A 22889-nucleotide genomic window follows, 5' to 3' on the forward strand; every position below is an offset into this window, starting at 1 on the left:
GCACTGTCCATAAATTAAACACTATTTACAGATTTTTCTAGGGATAATGTTGGAGCAATGGTTAAAACATTACTATAGACAAAAGTGCAAAAGTGTATTTAACACCATGAAGCTGCTAGTCAGAAGTATTTGCCCAAATCCTTTCAATCGTTCACTTGTTTCCATCACATAAATTATATTTTCTTTGCTCTGATAAAAGGTACCAGTAATTTTATCAATTAAAATTTCCTTGTTCTTATTTTTACATACATTATTAAAAAGTTTCCAAAGAAGAAACAAACTCCTTTCAGAGCAATGCCACAGGATGCTTGCCAATGATTCCAGGAAGTGAAACACTCAAGTGATATTGGCTGTTTGATTTTATAGAAAAGATAATTTTATTAAGCTAATGGGAAGGGAGAGGTGTTAAGAATTTGAGAATTGCTTAGCCTCACTGACCTTATTTCCCTACGCAAAGTTATGTTGGCAGAGTGACAAAGGAGGAAGGATCTTTTCTGAACCTGCTGGTCTGCCAAGGGTGCTAACCACTGGCATGAAACTAGATGGTTTCACTTTCAGGGTCCCCAAGGTAAATGAGGTTTAGAGCAATCATAAAGTCTTCTCAAAGGATCTGGGAAAGAGGAAGCCTATCTAGACAGTGGGATGTTCTTGTGCTCTCATTGTACTAGATACACACCTAGAGACAAATGGAAAACACAACACAGCTCAGGAGAAGCCCAGAAATAAATAACAGAAGGTCAACAGAAACAGTAAAGTGCAACACATTTGACACAAAAATAACTTTGGTTCTCATCTTCAGTGTGGATTCCCAGAGTGACTGAGGGGTGGGAAACAGAAATCAGTCTAAAAGAGGCCTTGACTTAAGATATCTGGAGCTATTGGCTTTTATTGTTTAATCAGAAGTTGCATTTTGAGTGAAGAAAGTAACTTGCTTTTAGGTAAATCCATTCTCAGAATTTCAAGAAAACGAATGTTTGTACACACCGACCCAGGGAAAAGCTCCGAGACTGAAAGTCTATCCTGAAAGTGGAGTGCAGGGAATGACAAGAAAGAGGCTGTCCATTCCAGTCTGATAATTAATAGAGTTTATAAAGGGAAACCTATATACAAGGCATGTCTTGGGCAGCTTCAAGATGAAGTGGATCCCTGTACAGCTTGGCAAGTGCCAAAGAATTATATAAGGCAAAGGGGAGAGAGGATAGTCATAAGTACTAGTATGTGAATGCTACCAGGTACGGGAAATTACTTTAAATGCTTGACCAGGTCAGGACAACAACAGGTTCCAGAAACTAGTGCATAGCAGGGAGGCAGGAAAGGAGAGCTGATATATGTCAGAATGAACATCTATTATAATCAGACCTTCTCTAAGTGGGGGTTTGCTGAAAGCAGCCACTGTTCTGGCCTGGGTCTAGCTTACAGGATAGACAGAGGTCATGTCATGAAACAGTCTCTCCTCCACAGAAGACTTGGTTTGTGTTTTGGGTTAAGGCTACTGCTGTCTGTTTTGTGCAGATGTTGGGAATGGTAGGATCTCAGAAACAGTGCAGCCAGATTGTGTCTTTTGTTGTACTGTCTAAGGCATTTCCTGTCTCTTGTGGCTGTTTATCAATGAACTGAGTAATTGCTCAGACATGGCACCCTGCACTCTGTGTCTGAAATGGACAAATATTTGTCAATTGACTTTTCTGTGATGACACTATGCTAAGCGTTGGTGGGGAGATGCAGAATATGGATGAAACTCTGTCTTTGATGTCACGGAGCTCACACTTTCTAGAGATAGTTGAATACACAGAAAGTTTTTCTAGTTTAACTTTTCCTTGTCTTCTAATTTACTTATTTACATTCAAAAATTCAGAAACCTGTTTGAGATGTGATTAACTTCTTTTGGTACAAACCCATATCTTTCCTGAAGGTAATAATACCTTTTATGACATGTAAAATCAATAAAACTAGTTGATGGTTAATGTTTGACTAAAGGTGAAGGGAGAGGCTTCTGAGGAAGCAGAGCAGTGCAGAGGGAGTGTCCTCTGGGGAGATACTCAAGTCCCAGCAAGAGTCTCAACAGTTGAATGGAATAACTTTTAACAACCATTTTGTCTGACTTACAGAAAGGTAAGGGTCAACACATCTGAAATATGTATTTCTTTAAGAATTACAAAATAGATGGTGGAGGGGGATAAATAGAAGTTTCTGGATAAATTTATTCCTTGAAAGGTGCTATGTAGCATTGCTGGGAAGGGAAGTTTATTCCTGGTATGACAAGTTTTGCTTATGAAACATAATTTCTTATGTGGCTTCTTTTAATTCGCCTATCTTTCATAAATTCATTTGATGAAGTGGCTTTGGTTGAATCAAACTTGGAGGTAGAATTAAGAAAAGATTGAGTTTTTGGATGTCTAAATGAGTAAGTACTGTACCCATTCTTTGTTATTAAAATACAAAGTGCCTAGCCTTAAGATGCTCTGGCTCTTGTATACTAGAAATTGGGGGTGGATTATTCTCAGGGTCTTCTCTCAGATGTGGTCTTCAAAAACTGAGCATTCTAACTACTTCTCAGAGAATGAAATTCAATTTAGAATTCTTAGGACTCTCTGGGACACAGTGGAGGAGGGGAAATGCATTAAAGAAAAGAAGTCTTTCTTAAAAGTACTAGAATAAGAATTGAAAACAGAGAGACAGGACTGCCTTCACAATTGGGAAAGCAAGGCTTGATGTGTGTGTGTGTTTATTGGCTTCTGGTACTTCCTTCAGCCTCACTGGTGGATGTGCCATCTGCTAACGAGTGATTATTTTGAGATGTCAAGTCATGGACAGCCTATTAGTGTCTTCAAAGATCCAGTTCCTGCCTCTGTTTCATTTTTTTCTTTATTACGGTGACTTTGTAAAGACAGATGCCCTCTGTGATGGGAGATGTGAAGTAGGAGATTGGACGGGCAATGCATTTTCTGGTCTTTATTTTTCTTCAAAAACTTATGTAGTAAGTGAGGAATAGTTTGAAAGAAGAAGAAAGTACATGTTTAGATGGCAAGGGAAATGGATGACATTCAGCTCCCATCAGGAAATTAAATAAATCTTTCACTGAATAAGGGTTTATCATGGATTAGAGGGTATATGGTTTGAGTCTTCAAGGTTAGGCAGTGGGTTAGGCCAGTTTCATCATTTACCAGCCAGCGGCACTGAGCAGATTGTTTGAACTCTCTGAACCTTAATTTTCTCATTTATAAAATGGAAGCAATTGTTTAACTAAGTAGTTGTGAGAGTAAATTAGGTAAACATGTAAAGAACTCAGAACACTGTTTGGCACTTGATGGATGTTCAATAAATGTTAGCTCTCCTTTCTATGAGAAAGTTCAAGTAGGTGACTCAGGCCAAATCAAGAAGTTGCTGTGTTATTCAGTAGGAAAAAAAACACAAAACAATAATTTTGCAATAATTATTTCTTCCATAGTGCAAGAGAGCAACTGATTTTATGGTAAGGAAATGGGGTCCATCAATAAAAGAGACTGATGGAAAAATCAGTTTTTACTTTTTAGAATAAGAGGTGTTTAAAAGCCCCTCTGATGTTTCATATGTAAGTCTTATGGTGAGGTGTGGGTGTGGCATCCTTTAAAATTTGCTAAGATGACCCCTGGGAAAAGTCATCATTGTTTAAGGTGAAGGTTGCATTTCCAGTACCTCCTCCATTGTTTTACAAAAGGCAAAATATATCCTGGCAGCAATTCAACTTTTGTTCCATTGTAAACAGTGCTCTCTGGAAAGGAGAGTGTGCCCATACTTTTTTTCCATGTCAAAAGAGATCACTCTGAGACAGAAAGCTGAGCATCATCATGCTCCTTTCTCCAAAGGTCCATAAATACGTGCTTTTGTGGTGGTAGTTTACATGGGTAGAAACATAAAGGTTTATTCACTGGCATAAAATTGCATTTGTTCAGAAATCCCTGGTGTCAAATTTAGAATGGGCTAGTTATTCTATAGCCTATTCATTGATTAAGTAAGGAAAGAGGTACTAAAGTTTGTTAGAGGGATATCTACCTATTTGTTACTTGTGAGAACAAACAGGAACATTAACTTGGGTACAAGAAATACTAGTACAAGCAGTTAGTCACCCAGTGATTGAGGTATTAATTATACCAAAGTTGATATTTCACTTAAGTATATGTAATAGACCAAGCTATACTTGGTTATTACGTATGTGGCATAAATAAAACGTAATTTCTCTGAAAATATTCTGTAAAACTGACGTTGAATTTTCTCACCCATGATATTCTGAATCAATAGTTTCTTTCCATATTTTAATTATTTAGAAACATTAGGACTTGTAGTTCTTGATTAAGAAACAAAGAGAAATCAAAATGGTAGGTTTGTATTCTTAAACAACGTGTAAATTAAAGATGAACATATCTTCCTCACAGAGAGGATTCTGTGCTTGGTCTCAGCAGTCAGATTGACCCCCTTCCTCACCTCTCTCAGCTTAGTTTTTTGCTTTACAGAATGACAACAGGACCTACTTTATGGAATTGTTGTGACAGTTAAATGAATAAGTTGTCCACAGTGCTTAATTTAATAAATGCTAGCTATATTTTTTGTTTTAATTATAAAAAAATGAACTCATGAATGAGATTTCATAGTGGTATGGTATCCCTTAATAAGCCAGAATTAAATTTATGTTTTCTTACACTCTTGCCCATTCTAGTTGTCTAGTTTCTGTAATTGAATTACAGAAATCAGAACGCTAACCTGCCATACTTGAGCATGACTGTACATTTTGTTATCAGAATCTTGTCTCAAGGTCACCTTATAAAGGAACTAGTATTACAGAAAGTTATTATTATTCTTTAAATCTCAGTATCTAAACCCTATGGGATGGGATCTAATTTGAACTTACCTCATACTGAATTTCTAAGGCTAGATTGTGTGACTTTATTATCTTGACAAAATGTTCATCTGTACACTTTATGATACAGTAAGAAATGTTGCATAATACATGAAGAAATACTTTGTCAAAAATAATTAAGCCACCTTTTATGAGAAACAATGATTCCTATCTTCCTCTTTAGGCCAGGGAAGCCCTTGTGATGTTCTGCTAGATATGGAAGAAAGTCCTTTGCCTGCCTGCCACCTAGGGTTTCTGAGGTATCAACCTGCACACCTTAGGGAATTCAACACTGATATCCTTACTGCCAACCTGCTTAAGATTTCAGGGAAGCACCATGTCAGAATAGCCATCTATTGTCTCCATGGGGGTGCTTCCTTTTCCTTTGACCCTTCCACTCAAGATTGGGGCATCTTGTGTGACTGAAGAGAGAACTCCTTACCCCAGCTACCCCTTCTCTTTCTCCCTCTGTGGGAGTGCAGGGTGGAATGAAAGCCAGTGAGGAATAAATATTCCTTAGAATTCATTATTCTTTCTTTTAATAATAATAATTATGCCAAGAATTTTTATTTAAATTGATCACATAAATTAAAAAAATTTTAAGTCCTGTAGGGGAGCCATCTAGTCTCCCATGAGCCCATTTACTTGACCATGAACCTATTGATATAACAAATAATCACCCCCAATCTTACATATTTGTAAATCTGGATTTTCATATACTGAAAGATTGGCATATATTGCAAAGTTCAGTGAGAGAAAAAAGTATTCACATTTATGTGTGTGTGTGCAGGGCAGGGGGACACCCACCCCTCATTTTTCTTCCTTCCTTTCTCCCTCCTAATCAGTCTGAAGCGTGAGGCAGCAGCCCTGATTTTATGCTTGCCTATATCTAGCTTATTAATGGCTAGTTTAATTGGGCCCCTAATTTGTCAAGAGTGCCAATTGCTCTGATCTTCTGTGATTTTTCTAAACCTTAAATGATGAAATTGGTGCCAGAGATTTGTGAGTGAGACCAAAAAGGGGCATGATTAGTTTGAACATTACTTGATGAACAAGGGTGTGAGTGAACTTTTAACCTGATCTTTATTCATATCTGGTCTTGCTTTATAATGTATGCTGCTCTTAGCTATATACAATGCAGAGGTGAAATGAATGGCACACAGCCTATTTGGTCCTGTTTGGCCCTGCTGGTGTTATGAATTCCAGTCATATTCCTTCCTGCCCACATTACCCATGATATTTGAAAACAAATTTTCCAGTCCTCTCTTTCTACACCTTCTTTGTTCTTTGGAAATGCATAGATCAACTTTAGAACAGGTGGATTAATTTAGTTAAAAGCCCTTAATGGTATTAAAAAAGAGGATAAAAGATTATCGACTCTAAGGCTGGCCTATCACTTAGCTTTTGTAAGGCATGGGGGCGGGGATCAATGCTTATGTATTGAATTACTTGCAAGTTTTGAGACCTGAGCCCTAAAAATTCCCTGTCCTTACTCAGATAAATGGGGAAATGACAGGAGTGTCTAAAAATGCCTTTTGGGAACATTGGAGCCCAGCAGGAGAATCAACCAAGCTTCAAGTGCACCCCTGGGATGCCGTGGGGCTGCATGTGTAATAACTGAATAAAGCTCCGTCGAGGCCACCTCTGTCCTGGGATGGTAGCACCTTTCTCAGTGAAAACTAGAGTTTCCTGGTGTATTAGTTTGTTAGGGCTGCCGCAACAAAGTACCACAGATGGAGTGGCTTAAACAACAGAAATTAAGGATCTGGAGGCTGGAAGTCCAAAATCAAGGTATCAGCAGGGTTGGTTGCTTTTGAGGCCATAAGGGTCTTTTTCAGGCCTCTTTCCTAGGTTTGTAGTTAGCCATATTTCCCCATGTCTCTTCACATTGTCTTCCCTCTATACCTGTTTCTGTATTAAACTTTTCCCTTTTTATGAGGACACCAGTCATATTGGACTAGGGCCCACCCTAATGACCTCATTTGAAACTCATTACCTCTGTAAAGATCCTATTTGCAAATAAGATCATATTCTGAGTTCCTTGGGAGTTAGGACATATGAATTTTTTTGTGGGGGGGGGGCACTATTCAATGCATAACATTTGGCTTGATTGAAAAAATGGGAGACTGCTGAGGTGAAAGTCAGAGGGGAAATGAGGATGGTACAACACAGAAATATATGTACTGTAGGAAAAAAAAAACCTTCTGGGTGATGTTCCTCTGAGAAAGGGGACTTATGTCAGCATGAAGAGGAAAAATAGCCATTAAATGAAAAATAATAACTTTTTTGAATTTTTGGAAAGATATGTAACAAATGAAGTGATACTAGATGTTACTATGAGGATATTTGTGCCTCCAGAGGGAGAATAATACATGAATAAGAGCATAGGTGTGGAATTAGCCAGGCAATGTGATCTTGGGCAAGTCTTTTGACTTCTTTGACCCTCACCTTTTGATTTTTGATCTTTAAGAGGTAAATTTTAATAGCACATGCTTCATAGGGTTCTTATGAGAAATCAGTAAGGTAATTCATATAGAAGTCTCAGCATGTGTGTGGCAAATTGTTTTCAGTAAATGTTAGCTGCCTTTTTGTTGTCATTCTTGCTGAACACAGATTCTGGACATGGAGAAATTTCAGTGTTTTGTGGGATGTGGTGAATTAAATGAAAGCATCAGCCATAAGCAGCAAGACCAGTAGCCTTGACTCCATATTTGTAAGTGGTGGTGGCTTTTCAAAACTCCCTTTAAAAACCAAACAAAAAAAAAACCCTTTGACCTGTGTTGCTAACGATGTGCTTGGCCTCTCAGATAACTGCCTTAGAAACTGTCTGAATTTAGTCTTTGAATCTGAGGGAAACCCTGACAAATACCAAAAATTCCAAGGAGATGATTGGATCAGTTATTTCAGGTCGTTGAGAGAAAATGTCACTGAATTCTTCAGTTCTTTTCCAAGTAGTCTTTTTGAGGAAATCTGTCAAGTATGTATGACTTGGTGGTTTTAGGCAATTTTAGTATAAATTATGGTTTCCTGCCAGCATTGTTGTGATCCAGGATGTGATATTTATTAGTGGAATTATGTCCATGCGAAGAGGAAATATAGGCAACATTGTTTGAGAGGCCAAAGTCCTCTTCTGGCATAATCCTAGCATTAACGTAGTTGACCTTAGATCATTCACATAAAGGCTTTGCCTTGCCACTTTGTTTGGCAGTGGGGATATTGCTGTGAAGGCTGCTTCTTGAGTATTCTCGTTGTCAGGGCCACTGCAAGCTGGTAACTGAGAAAGAAGACATCTGTAGACAATGTGCAAGGTTGTGACTAAGCAAACTTGGGTGGCAGAATGAATTTTTATTTGGCAAACACTATTAGAAATATTAATTCACTGAATCCCATAACTCTCAAAAGTAGATACTATTATTATCCCTGCTTTACAGATGAATAGACATGAGTCAGCAGAGGAGCCAGGATCCAAACCAGCCATCTAATGCCAGGGTCCGCACTCCTAACAATCATATCACTGTGTGGGAGATTTGTCTGCAAATAAATCATGGAACCCTAGGCATGGGAGTGGAGAGCAATGACTTCTATTTTTTGCTGGAAACCCTTCTGTGAGGGATAAGACTAGATGTGAGTGACAAAATAGAGGATAAGTGCATTGCTACTTTTACTTTTTAGATTTCATCAAAACACCCCAGCCAGCAACCCATCTGAACATCTGACTAAAATAAGGCATTTATTTTATTTTTATTTGCTTTTCTTTTATTCAATTTATATGTATTTGGAAGATTAAAAGTGCTAAAAAGAAAATGTGTTCAGGAGAGATAATATAGATCAACCAGTTCTTAACCTACTTAATAAGCAATATTTGTTACTTTATTTAAAAAGGAAACAACCCTTTCATCAACATTAAAAATTCACTACTTTGCATCAAAATAAATCTTTAAATCTTGTTAGTTTCTTTTAACATTTTATGTTGTTTCAAAATCTATTCTCTTATAGATTGGAAAAATTAGTAGGATATCAATACTAGACAATCACAAATGTTTTAGAAATTAACAGACATCTGTCGAGGGCTTAGTATATACAAGACATAGTGTAAAAAGCTGTAAGAGGTTAAGAAATAAGAATTTTTAAAATCAGTCCTCTGCCTTGAAGGATTTTATTTTTTAGTAGAGGCAATAGCACAAACATATAAGTAAACAATGAAAAATAAGATGTGGGCAGGAAATGATTTGAGAGGAAAGTATTTCCTCTGGAAATCAGGGATAAGTTCATGAAGGGAGTAAGGTTTCAGTTCTAGCTCCTTGAAGGCAGACCCTATACTCCTTATTTTGGTATCCTAGTTCTTAACACAGGTTCTAGAACATTATAGAAGCTTTTTATAACAATTCAGTGCTTTTAAAATAAATGAATACTTTGGACCTAGATGGTAAGACAAGAGAAGTAGAAGTAGAGGTGAGGAAAATGGTGTCAATTCATCTTCATGAGCAAATATCAATTGTCCATTGACTCCAGGTGGGGCCTTGTTCTAGGTGGGGAGGACAGCAAGTGCCAAAGCATGGAGATAGGAAAGTTCAGGTGCAAAGTCCATCTGGGTGCACAGTGTTAACTGGGTGTGGAAAGGGAGTGGGAGATAAGACTGGAAAAGGCTTTGGGACCAGCACTGTAAAGATTTTATACTGAGGAGTTTGAGGAGAAAGATCCCCACCTGTGTCACTATTTGTCTATATTTTTACTTTTTTAAAGTAAATATTGGTGATTGTTGATAATGTTCGTTTTGCTAATATAAAAAAAATTAGGCTTAACAATACCAATGTATTCATTTACATGCATTTTATATTGCAGTATGCTAGAACCTGGGATTATTCGTTTCTATGTGTTTTTAAACCACATAAGCAGTCTAAAGCAGCAGCAGCAGCAGCAGCAGAAAAAAAAAAAAGAAAAAAAAAGTCTCGTTTGTGTTTAACATAGTGAGTGAATTCTAAAATGATATTTGGACACACCAACCAAATTAATTCTGAGGCAACAGCTAATTTTTAAACATTCACAGAATTTGTCCTCAAGGGTTTTACTATAGGCTATTTAAAATAGCTGTAGAACCTTGGGGCTACTTAATTTATATAGCAGGTATATATCTCTACCTCTACATGCCTGTATCTACTTCTTTGCAGCTATCGCACTATATAAGGTACTAAAGAAAGAGTCAAAAGAGGTTTTGGATTTTGGAATTGGACAGATCTGATTTGAAGCATGGCAATGTCACTTACTAGCTATGTGTTATTAGGTGAATTGTTTAACTTTCAGCCTCAATTTCCTCATATATAAAATGAGAATAATCATTGACAGGCTAATAACATCATAAAAATAGCAGTGTGAGGTGAGCCTCTTGAAATCTCCCCTGCAATTCACAACAAATTGAACAACTATAACTCCACAAAGGACTCCCTGTACAACACACAGGCAAGACTAAGAGGCGCACTACTGAAAACATATAAGGTGGGCAAATTGTGCGAGCGGGCAAAGAGGGAAGAGAGAAGTGGGACAGGGCTGCACGGGTGCAGTTCGCAGACCTAGATCGGTGCTCTGAGGTCGCTGCATTTTGGAACTACTGTAGCTGCAGGAGAAAGAAGAAACTGGACTGCTAGGGCTCCACTTATGGCCCACAGGGCTGAGAGGACAGCATGTAACAGGGCTGAACCCAGCTCTCACTACAGAGACCTTGGAGGAAAGACTGAGGGAAGAAGACTGAAAATGGTGGTTTAAGCCCTCACTGCCAAGCAGAGAATAGAAGCCTTAGGCACTGAGCCTAGCCTCACTCTCCTTCTCATCCCAGAGCTCGCCCCGCCACCACCTGCCTGGTGCTAGAAGTGGAACAGTAGCACTGTCAGATCAAAAGTATAGAATATTTGCTGTTCTGAGAACTGTGGTCCGTAGACATGGACTTGAAGCTCAACTAGTTCTGGCAAAAGGGAGGGAGCCGTAGAAGCAGGACTGGCTGTGGTGGTGGTCGCCACCATTGCTCTGGGCCACCTCTCACAACCCACCCTGCCCCTGTCCCCACCCATCGGGGCCGCTCCCTACAGGAGTAAACAGAGCTGTTGAAACACACGGGCTCTGAATCTGGTACAGGGAGAGCTTTGGAACTTCAGAGGCTCTCCAATTCCCCCGGGGAGGCGGCGCCTTATGACCCAGGTGAACTGTTCACAGAGGAAAAGCCTGCCTTCCAGGGAATCCCCTCATTGTGTAAGAAGCCAGAATAGTGCAGAGAAAATATAACATTACAGTGTGAGAAACAATAAAAGGCTGCAGTCAGAGAGAAAATAAAACATTCTACCAACACCTCTTGGAAAACAAAGAAAGACCTCTTTCTGTCTACCTGTTCCAGAACCCACTCCTGTAGATGTCTAGGAAGAGAAATAATAAATCAATCATTGCCATGAATAACCAAGGTAACAAGACAGCTCAGAAAGAAAATGAAAAGTCTCCAGAAAATGAACTTAAAGATATGGAAATATGTGACTTAAATGACAGAGAATTCAAGACAGCAGTTTTTTAAAAGCTCAGTGAGATGTAAGAAAACACAGACAAGCAGTTTAATGACGCAGAAACACAATCAAAGAACAAAATTAACATTTTACTAAAGAGATTGAAATTTTTAAAAGGAACCAAATAGAATTTCTGGAGATTAAGAACTCAATAAAAGAAAAGAAGAATAAAATAGACAGCTTAGTTAGTAGAGTTGACCAGATGGAGGAAAGAATCAGTGACATTGAAGATAGAAATCTGGAAATGACATGGATGGAAGAAGAAAGAGACTTGAGAGTTAAAAGAAATGAAAGAACTCTACAAGAACTTTTGAACTCCATCAAAAAGAATAATATAAGAATAATGGGCATACCAGAAGGAGAAGAAAGAGAGAAGGGAACAGAGAGTATAATCAAACAAATAGTCTACAAGAACTTTATAAACTTGTGGAAAGAACTGGATCCTCAAATCCAAGAAGCAAATAGAATACCTAATTACCTCAATCCCAACAGGCCTTCTCCAAGGCACATTGTATTGAGGCTGTCAAAAATTACAACAAAGAAAGAATCCTCAAGGCAGCCAGGGAAAAGAAACCAGTAACCTACAAAGGAAGGTCCATTAGATTATCATCAGATTTTTCAGCAGAAACTCTACTAGCCAGGAGGATTGGTCTCAAATATTCAAACTATTGAAAGAGAGAAATTATCAGCCAAGAATAATATATCCAACAAAGATATCCTTTAGATATGAAGGAGGAATAAAGACCTTCCCAGACATACAGAAGCTGAGGGAATTTTCTAATACATGACCTGCACTACAAGAAATACTGAAGGAGGCTCTTCGACCACCATAAATAGGAATAATTTGTGACAACAAAAATATAAAAGGGGAGAGAGTAAAGGCCTGCACTGGAATATGGGAAGGGAGAAAGTAAGCATGGTGAAGAAAATGCAATACTCTAAATATCAAACTTTCTTTTACAAAAACTTAAGGGTAACCACTCAAAAATATTCAGAACTGAAATATAATGTAATAAAAGAAGAAACAGAGGGAAACATCATAGAATACCACCACACAGAAATAATAGACAACAACAAAAAGGCAAAGAAACAATGGAGACACAGTCCTACCAGAAAACCAAAGACAGAATGATAGGAAATCCTCACATATCAATAATCACCCTAAATTAAATGGACTGAGCTCACCAATGAAAAGACACAGAGTAGAAGATTGGATCAAAAGACTAAACCCAACAATATGCTGCCTCCAAGAGACACATCTCAGCTACAAGGACAAAAATAGAATCAAAGTGAAAGGGTGGAAGTTGACAGTCCAAGCAAATGATATCCAGAGCAAAGCAGGTGTAGTCATACTGATATCAGATGAAACAGACTTCATGAAAAAATAGGTCACAAGAGACAAAAATGGACATTTCATAATGATGAGGGGACTACACAAAAGAAGACATAACAGTCATCAATATTTATGCCACCAGTCAGGGAGCACTGCAATATACCAAGCAACTACTAACAGAACTGATGGGAGAAATTGACCAAAGCACAATTATACTAGGGGACCTAAATACATCATTGACAGCTATGGATAGATCATCCAAACAGAAAATAAATACAGAAATTGCAGCCCTAAATGATACATTAGATGCAATGGACATAACTGACATTTATAGAGCACTTCATCCTAGAACATCAGTCTGTATATTCCTTTCTAGTATACACGGAACATTTTCTAGGATAGACCATATATTGGGACATAAAACTAGCCTTAGCACATTTAAGAAGATTGACATCATACCAAGCATATTCTCTGATCACAAGGTTTTGAAATTAGATATCAACTGCCATATGACCCAGCAATCCCTCTCCTGGGTATCTACCCAAAAAATCTGAAAACATTTAGAGATAAAGACACGTGTGCTCCAATGTTCATTGCAGCTTTGTTTACGGTGGCCAAGACATAGAAACAACCAAAATGTCCTTTGATAGATGAATGGATAAAGAAGTTGTGGTATATATACACAATGGAATACTATTCGGCGGTAAGAAAAGATGATATAGGAACATTTGTGACAACATGGATGGATCTTGAGAGAGTAATGCTGAGCGAAATAAGTCAGACAGAAAAAGAAGAGAACCATGTGATCTCACTGATATGTGGTATATAAACCAAAAACAACAAAAGAACAAGACAAACAAATGAGAAACAGAAACTCATAGACACAGACAATAGTTTAGTGGTTACCAGAGGGTACGGGGGGTGGGGGGTGGGGGTGGGAGATGAAGGTAAGGGGGGTCAAATATATGGTGATGGAAGGAGAACTAACTCTGGGTGATGAACACACAATGGGATTTATAGATGATGTAATACAGAATTGTACACCTGAAATCTATGTGATTTTACTAACAATTGTCACCCCAATAAATTTAATAAAAAAAAAGGAAAACCCTAAAGACTCCACCAAAAAGCTATTAGAAACAATAAACGAATACAGTAAAGTTGCTGGCTACAAAATCAACATAGAAAAAGTCCATTGCATTCCTATACTAACAATGAAATTTCAGAAAAAGAAATAAAAAGAACAATTTCTTTTGCAATTGCAACAAAAAGAATAAAATACCTAGGAATAAACTTAACCAAGGAAGTGATATACCAATATGCTGAAAACTATAAGACATTTTTGAAAGAAATTGAAGAAGACACAAAGAAATGGAAAGACATTCCGTACTCATGGATTGGAAGAATCAACATAGTTAAAATGGCCATACTACCCAAAGCAATATACAGATTTAATGCAATCCCCATCAAAATCCCAATAACATTTTTTAAAGAAATAGAACAAAAAATCATCAGATTTGTATGGAACCACAAAAAACCCCTGAATAGCCAAAACAATCCTAAGATAAAGGAACAATGCTGGACGTAACCCACTCCCTGACTTTAGCTTGTACTACAGGGCAACAATAATCAAAACAGCATGGTATTGTCAGAAAAACAGACACACAGAGCAATGGAATGGAATTGAGAACCCAGAAATAAAACCACATAAATATGGACAGATAGTTTTTGACAAAGAAGCAAAAAACATACAATGGAGAAAAGACAGCCTCTTCAATAAATGGTGCTGGCAGAATTGGAAAGGCACGTGCAAAAGAATGAAACTGGACTGCTATTTGTCACGATGTACCAAAATTAATTCAAAATGGATCGAAGACCTAAGCATAAGACTTGAAACAAGAAACTGCGTAGAAGAACACATAGGTACCAAACTTATGGACCTTGGGTCAAAGAGCGTTTTATGAATCTGACTCCAAAGGCAAGGGAAGTAAAAGCTAAAATAAATGAATGGGACTATCTATATCAAACGTAAAAGCTTCTGTACAGCAAAAGAACCATCGACAAAATAAAGAGGCCACCAACTGAATGGGAGAAGATTTTTGCAAACAGTGCCTCCAATAAGAGGCTAGTATCCAGAATATACAAGGAACTTATGCAACTCAACAACAGAAAAACAAACAACCGAACTGAAAAATGGGCAGAAGACCCGAAGAGTCATTTCTCCAAAGAGGACATACAAATGGCAAATAGACATATGAAGAAATGCTCAATATCACTAATCATCAGAGAAATGCAAAGAAAAACCACAATGAGATATCACCTCACCCCAGTCAGAATGGCTATCATCAACAAGACAAATAGTAACAAGTGTTGGAGAGGCTGTGGAGAAAAAGGAATCCTCAATACACTGTTGGTGGGAATGCAGATTGGTGCAGCTGCTATGGAAGGCAGTGTGGAGGTTCCTCAAGTACTAAGAATAGAATTACCATATGACCTAGCATTCCCTCTGCTGGGTATCTAGGCAAAAATTCTGAAAACATTATCCATAAAGACATGTGTAGTGCAATGTTCATTGCAGCTTTATTTACGGTTGCCAAGACAAGGGAACAACCAAAATGTCCTTTAATAAATGAATGGATAAAGAAGTTGTGGTATATGTACACAATGGAATACTATTCAACAGTAAGAAAAGATGAATAGTACCATTTGTAACAACATGAATGGATCTTGAGATTGTAATGCTGAGCGAAATAAGTCCGACAGAAAAAGTCGAGAACCATATGATTTCACTGATGTGTGGTATATGAAACTTAAAACAACAAAAGAATAAGACAAACACATGAAGGAACAAAAACTCATAGACATAGGCAATAGTTTGGGGGTTACCAGATGGTAAGGCGGGTGGGTGGGTTCTATAAGAGGGTAAATGGGGTCTAATATATGGTGATGGAAAAAGAACTGACTCTGGGTGGTGAACACACAATGTGAGATATAGATAATGTATTACAGAATTGTACACCTGAAATCTGTGTAACTTTACTAACAATTGTCAACCCAATAAAGTTTAAATTAAAAAAAAACAAATAAAATGAGAACAGCAATTCCTAATTCATTATGCCTGTGAGAGACTTATAAAAGCTCACATTTATTGTTAAGTAATTGCAATGTATTTTCCATTTGAGGAAACTGAGGCATGGAGAGATTAAGTTGTATACTCATGGCTGCACAGCTAGTAAAAGGCAGAGCTGGATTTCTAGCCCAGGCTTTCTGATGCAGAGTCCATTTTCTACATCACTGTTATTCTATTAATAAAGAACCCTCCATCATCTATCACACAGATGATGCTAAATTAATGCTTATTTCTTTCTTTATTTCCCATGGCATCTGGGAGGCTAAAATGGGGTAGTACTTTTACCTTTTAAAAGTTCAGATATAAGCTATCCAGATGTAAGGCACTTAAAAATTTAAGGGCCTAAATTTTTATTGATTAGTATTTTAATAACCACTTCCCCATGCTGCGTATATTAGTGGTATATGTTCAATGTAAAAAAATTTAAAAAAAGATGAATTCAGCCAAAACTATCGATAATCCCTAGACATAATAAAGTGATTAAAATTTTAGTGAAATGAATACATTTTTTAAAAATTGAGATAAATTTGTAAATAACATTATATTAGTTTCTGGTGTACAACATATTTCTTTTTTTTTTTGGTCTTTTTTTTGAATTAAATTTATTGGGGTGACAATTGTCAGTAAAATTACATAGATTTCAGGTGTACAATTCTGTATTATATCATCTATAAATCCCGTTGTGTGTTCACCACCCAGAGTCAGTTCTCCTTCCATCACCATATATTTGATCCCCCTTACCTTCATCCCCCACCCCCCACCCCCCACCCCCCTTGTATATACTACATTGTGATCACCAAAATAAGTCTAGTTACTTCTGTCACCATTCAATTATTCCCCTTCACCTATTTAGCCCACCCTCAACCCCCTTCCTCTCTTATAACCATCAATTTGGTCTCTGTGTCTATGAATTTTGTTTTCATTTTGTTTTCTTAGATTCCACATGTAAGTGAAATCGTACAATACCTGTCTTTCTCTGGCTTATTTCACTTAGCATAATACCCTTAAGATCCATCCATGTTGTTGTAAATGGCAAGATTTCCTTCTTTTTTATGGCTGAGTAGTATTCCTGTGTGTGTGTGTGTGTGTGTGTGTGTGTGTGTGTGTGTGTGTGTGTGTGTCACAGTTTTTTTATTCATCCATCAGTGGACATTTAGATTGTATCCATATCTTGGCTATTGTGAATAATGCTTCAATGAATATAACAGATGAGTCTGATAATACACTGCAGTCTAATTTTACGTCTCTCTGGAAAGTGAACTCAGAGAATGTATTAAGATTCCTAATATGTGTCCAGCAGAGGACAAAGAACAACTCTCCAAAGGTTTAAGAGGAGAGGTGATTGGGAAGCATACATCTTTTTGAACTTTGTTTTTTGTGGATAAATACCTAGAAGTGGAAAAGCTGGGTTATATAGTAGTTCTATCTTTAATTTGTTGAGGAACCTCCATACGTTTTCCCATTGTGGCTGTACAATTTACATTCCCACCAACAGTGTATGAGGGTTATCTTTTCTACAAATCCTCACCAACACTTGTTATTTCTAGTCTTTTTTAATAATAGCCAGTCTAGCAGGTATTAAGTGATTATCTTATTGTGGTTTTTGGATTTGTACTTCTCTGATGATTAGTGGTTGAGTATCTTTTCATGTGTCTGTTGGCCATCTGTATGTCCCCTTTGGAAAAATGTCTGTTCAGATCCTCTGCCCATTTTTAATCGGATTGTTTGTTTTCTTGCTATTGAGTTGTTTGAGCCTTTTGTATATTTTGAATATTAACCCCTTATCAGATATATGATTTGCACATATTTTCTCCCATTGAGTAGGTTGCGTTTTCATTTTGATGATTATTTTCTTTGCTGTACAGAAACTTTTCAATTTGCTGTGGTCCCACTAGTTTATTTTTGCTTTTGTTGCCCTTGCCTTTGGAGTCAGATCCATAAATTCAACACCAAAATTGATGTCAAGGGTTTGCTACCTACGTTTTCTTCAAGGAGTTTTATCTTTTCAGGTCTTATATTCCAGTCTTTAATCCATTTTGAGTTAATTTTTGTGTCTGATGTCAGGTAGTAGTCTACTTTCATTCTTTTCCACGTGGCTATTTAGTATCCCCAACACTATTTATTGAAGAGACTATCCTTTGGCCAGTGTATATTCTTAGCTACTTTGTCATAAATTAATTGACTACATATGAGCAGGTTTATTTCTGGGCTCTGTATTCTGTTCTATTTACCTATGTGTCTGTGTTCATGTCAATAACATACTTTTTTGATTACCATATCTTTGTGGTGTAGTTTGAAATCAGGCAGTGTGATACCTTCCGCTATGCTCTTCTTTCTCAAGGTTGCTTTGGCCAGTCGGGGTCTTTTGTGGTTTCATAGAAATTTAGAATTATTTGTTTTAGTTCTGTGAAAAATGCCATTGGAATTTTGATAGGGATTTCACTGAATTTATAGTTTGCTTTGTGTAGCATGGAAATTTTAACAATGTTAATTCTTCCAGTCCAGGAGCATAGAATATCTTTCTATTTATTTGTGTCTTCTTCAACTTCTTTTATGAATGTCTTATACTTTTCAGGGCATAGGTCTTTCACCTCGTTGGCTAAATTTATTCTTAAGTATTTTATTCTTTCTGATGCAATTGTAAATGGGATTGTTTTCTTAATTTCTTTTTCTGATAATTTGTATAGAAACTCAACAGATTTCTCTATATTGATTTTGTATCTTGCAGCTTTACTGAATTCATTTATTAGTTCTAATGTGTTTTTTTTTGTGGAGTCATTGGTTTTTTTTTTTTTTTTACATAGTATCATGTCATCTGCAAATAGTGAGTTTTACTTCATATATATATGTTTGTTTTTTTCCTTGCTTAATTTCTATGGCTAGGACTTCCAACACTGTGGAATAAATGCGGTGATAGTGGGCAACCTTGTCTTTTTCCTGATTTTAGAGGAAAAGATTTTAACTTTTCAGCATTGATTATGATGTTAGCTGTGGGTTTGTCATATATGGACTTTATTATGTTGAGATACACTCTTTTTATACCCACATTGTTGAGAGTTTTTATCATAAATGGATATTGAATTTTGTCAAATGCTTTTTCTACTTTTTTGAGATGATCATATAATTGCATACTTCTCTTTGTTAATGTGGTGTATCACGTTGATTAGTTTGAGGATATTGAACAATTCTTTAATCACTGAAATATATCCTATTTGATCATAGTGTATGATCCTTTTAATATATAGTTGAATTTTGTTTGCTAACATTTTATTAAGGATTTTTGCATTTATTTTATTTTTTATTTTTTATTTTTTTGGTGTCTTTGCATAGTTTTGGTATCAGGGTAGTGTTGGCATCATAAGACGAATTTGGAAGCATTCCCTCTTCAATTTTGGGGGGAAGATTTTGGGAAGAATATGTATTATATGTTCTTTGAATGTTTGGTAGAATTCACCAATGAAGCTTTCTGGTCCTGGACTTTTGTGTATTGAGAGGTTATTGATTTCTGATTCAACCTTTTCAATAATAACTGGTCTATTCAGATTTTCTATTTCTTCCTGCAGTCTTGGATGATTATATATTTCTAGAAATTTATCAATTTTTTTCTAGGTTGTTCAATTTGTTGGCCTGTAATTGTTCACAGTTTTTCTTATGAAAAACTTTTCGTATGAAAACTCTTACAGACTAATATCTCCAATTAACATAGATGCAAAAATCCTCAACCAAATACTCTTTCATTTTTTAAATTTTATTTGTGTATTGATCGCTCTCTCTTTTTTCTTGAAGAATTTTGCTAAAGGTTTGTCAATTTTTAAAAATCTTTTTAAAGAACAAGCTGTTAGTTTGTTGGTCTTTTCTATTGTTTTTAGCTTCTATTTTACTTAATTTTGCTCTGATCTTTATTATTTCCTTTCTTCTACTAGCCTTGGGCCTCACTGGATCTTCTTTTTCTAATTTCTTTAGGTCTAAAGTTAGATTGTTGATTTGAGATTTTTTCTTGTTTCTTGAAGAAGGTCTGTATTGCTATGAACTTCCCTTTTAGAACTGCTTTTGCTGGAATATTTTGCTGCTTTTAGATGGAATGTTCTGTATATATCTATTAAGTCCATATGGTTTAATGTGTCATTTTAGATTTAATGTGTTATCTTAGGTCACTATTTTCTTATTGACTTTCTGTCTGGATGATCCATCCATTATATAAGTGGCATATTAAAGTCCCCTATAATTATTGTGTTGATGTCAATTTCTCCCTTTAGGTCTGTTAATATTTGTTTTACATATTTAGGTACTCATATGTTGCATGCATGAACATTTACAAATGTTATACCCTCTTGTTGAATGATTCCTTTATTATTATGTAATGCCCTTCTTTCTTTTATTACAATCTTTGTTTTAAAGTCTATTTTGTCTGAGGTAAGTACAGCTATCCCAACTTTTAAAAAAAATTCCATTTGTATGTAATATCTTATTCCTTCCCTTCCCTTGCAATCTGTGCGTGTTCTGAGATCTGAAGTAAGTCTCTTATATGCAGCATATGGATGATTCTTGTTGTTTTTATCCATTTATTTACTCTATGTCTTTTGACTGAGGAATTTAGTCCACTTACATTTAAAGTAATTATTTTTTTAAATTTTAATTAAAGTTTATTGGGGTGACAATTGTTAGTAAAGTTACATAGATTTCAGGTGTACAATTCTTTATTACATCATCTATAAATCCCACTGTGTGTTCACCACCCAGAGTCAGTTCTCCTTCCATCACCATATATTTGATCCCATTTACCCTCATCTAACAACCCCCTCCCCCCTTACCCTCTGGTTAAAGTAATTATTGATAGTTATGTCCTTATTGTCATTTTGTTAATTGTGTCTGGATTTTTTTGTAGTTTGTCTTTGTTCTTTTCTTCTTCTCTTGCTCTCTTCCCTTGTGATTTTGATGGCTTTCTATTCTTTCTCATTATCTTTTGTGTATCTACTTAGGTTTTTGATTTGTGGTTACTGTGAGGTTCACATATAATAATATATATAACATCTATTTTAAATTGATAGCAACTTAAGGTTGAATGCATTCTTCAAACTCTACATTTACCAACCCTCTCTGTTTTGTTTTTAATGTCACATTTTACTTCTTTTTATTTTGTTTAAATCTTAACTAATTATTGTAGTTATAGTTAATTTTACTACTTTTTTCTTTTAACCTTCATACTATCTTCACAAGTGCTTAATCTACTACCTTTAATATATATTTGCTGTTACTTACGAGATTTTAACTTCCATATATTATCTGTTACTTGCCTGTGCCTTTTCTTTTCAGCTTAAAAAAATCCCTTTATCGTTTCTTGTAAGGCCAGTTTAGATGTAATGAACTCCTTTAGCTTATGCTTTTATAGAAAACTCTATCCTTCAGTTTTGAATGATAACCATGCCAAAAAGAGTATTCTTGTTTGGAAGTTCTTTCCTTTAAGCACTTTAAATATATCATGCCACTCCTGACCTATAAAATTTCTGCTAAAAAAAAAAAAATCAGCTCAGAGTCCTATGGGGGCTCCTTTGTACATAACACGTTGCTTTTCTCTTGCTTCCTTTTAAGATTCTCTCTTTATCTTTCACTTTGGACATTTTAATTATAATGTGTCTTGGTGTGGATCTCTTTGGGCTCATCTGTGAAACTGTACTTCTTGGACTTGGATGTCTGTTTCCTTCCCCAGGTTAGGGAGGTTTTCTGCCATTATTTCTTCAAATAAGTTTTTTGCCTCTTCTCCTTCTGGTACCCCTATAATATAAATGTTATTCTGCTTGATGTTGTCCCATGGTCCCTTAAGCTTTGTTCCTTCCTCCCTCCCTTGCTTCTCTCTCTCTCTCTCTCTGTCTCTCTGTCTCTGTCTCTCTCTGTCTCTCTGTCTCTCTCTCTCTCTCTATTTCATCTGTTTGTTTGGGTGATTTTGACTACCATGTCTTCCACATTGCTGATCTGTTTATCCAAACTGCTGTTGAAACCCTTTAGTGTATTTTTTAGTTTAGTTGTTGTGTTCTTTAGGTCTGTGATTTCTATTTTGTACTTCCTTATATTTTATCTTTGTTGAAGTTCTCACTGTGTCCATCTATTCTTGTCCTGAGTTCAGTTAGCATGTTTAAGACCATTACTTTGAACTCTAAGAGGTAAATTACTTACATCTGTTTCATTATGGTTTTTTCTTGTTCTTTCATTTGAAACATATTCCTCTATTTCTGAATTTTGTCTCTCTGTGTTTGTTTCTATGTATTAGGTGGAAGAATTATCTCTCTTAATTTGAAAGAATAGCCATGCGTAGGAGATGAACCTTATTGTTTAACGTTGCCCAATCTCTTGGTTGTCTCTCCAACCTTTGTGACTGTCTAAGGAGCCTAATTTATTCTTGTTAGGTCCCAGTTTTTGAGGGTGCACAAGGACCTACGAGTATTCCAAAGGGTGAGATCTCAAACAGCACTTACTTTCAGGTTGAGTGGAAGCTAGACCCTCAGGCAATAGTTTTTAAAGTTTGCAAGTTTATACAGTCCTGTGGGACCACAATTGTGAACACTACTGGCCTTCAGACCAGTGGATCTAGAGGATTCCTCTTGGTGGCAGTTACAAAAATTGGGGACAAGTGTATGAACTTATTTTTGGGAGGTACTCTGAATGCATTTTTTAATTTCCTTGGTTTTTGTTTTGTTTTGTCCAATATGATAGGCAACAACCCTGCTTTATAGGCCATGTGGAAAATTTATCTCAGATCTTAAAATTTGTTAGTCATGATGTGTCTCAGGGTGAGGTATAATTTTTTTGAAATGTGAAGTCATAAGAAAAAAAGAAAAAATGATATTGAGCAGCAGAGAATAAGGGCAGAATTTGGATTCTTATTTAGTTGTTTTTGGAGTAATAAGAAGTACATGTTTTCCTTAAGTTTATTGCATAGTTAACAACAATGTTTAGAAGGCCAAAGAGGTGGATGGTGAGGTATTTGAATGAAGGATTGTGAACATTCTTGGATTA

The 22889-nt window shown here is 36.3% G+C and overlaps 1 protein-coding gene across 2 annotated transcripts in view; it reads left to right on the plus strand.

The window, feature by feature from the left end:
• Positions 1 to 1982: 1982 nt before the first annotated feature.
• CDH17 (cadherin 17) overlaps positions 1983 to 22889 on the plus strand; it is a 124380-nt gene continuing 103473 nt past the window's right edge. For both annotated transcript variants that reach the window (XM_019719225.2, XM_074316428.1), the window contains exon 1: positions 1983 to 2112. The gene's annotated coding sequence lies outside the window, so the exon portion shown is untranslated. The remainder of the gene's footprint in view (positions 2113 to 22889) is intronic.

Source organism: Rhinolophus sinicus, linkage group LG12, assembly GCF_036562045.2.
Source record: "Rhinolophus sinicus isolate RSC01 linkage group LG12, ASM3656204v1, whole genome shotgun sequence".
Lineage (NCBI taxonomy): Eukaryota > Metazoa > Chordata > Mammalia > Chiroptera > Rhinolophidae > Rhinolophus > Rhinolophus sinicus.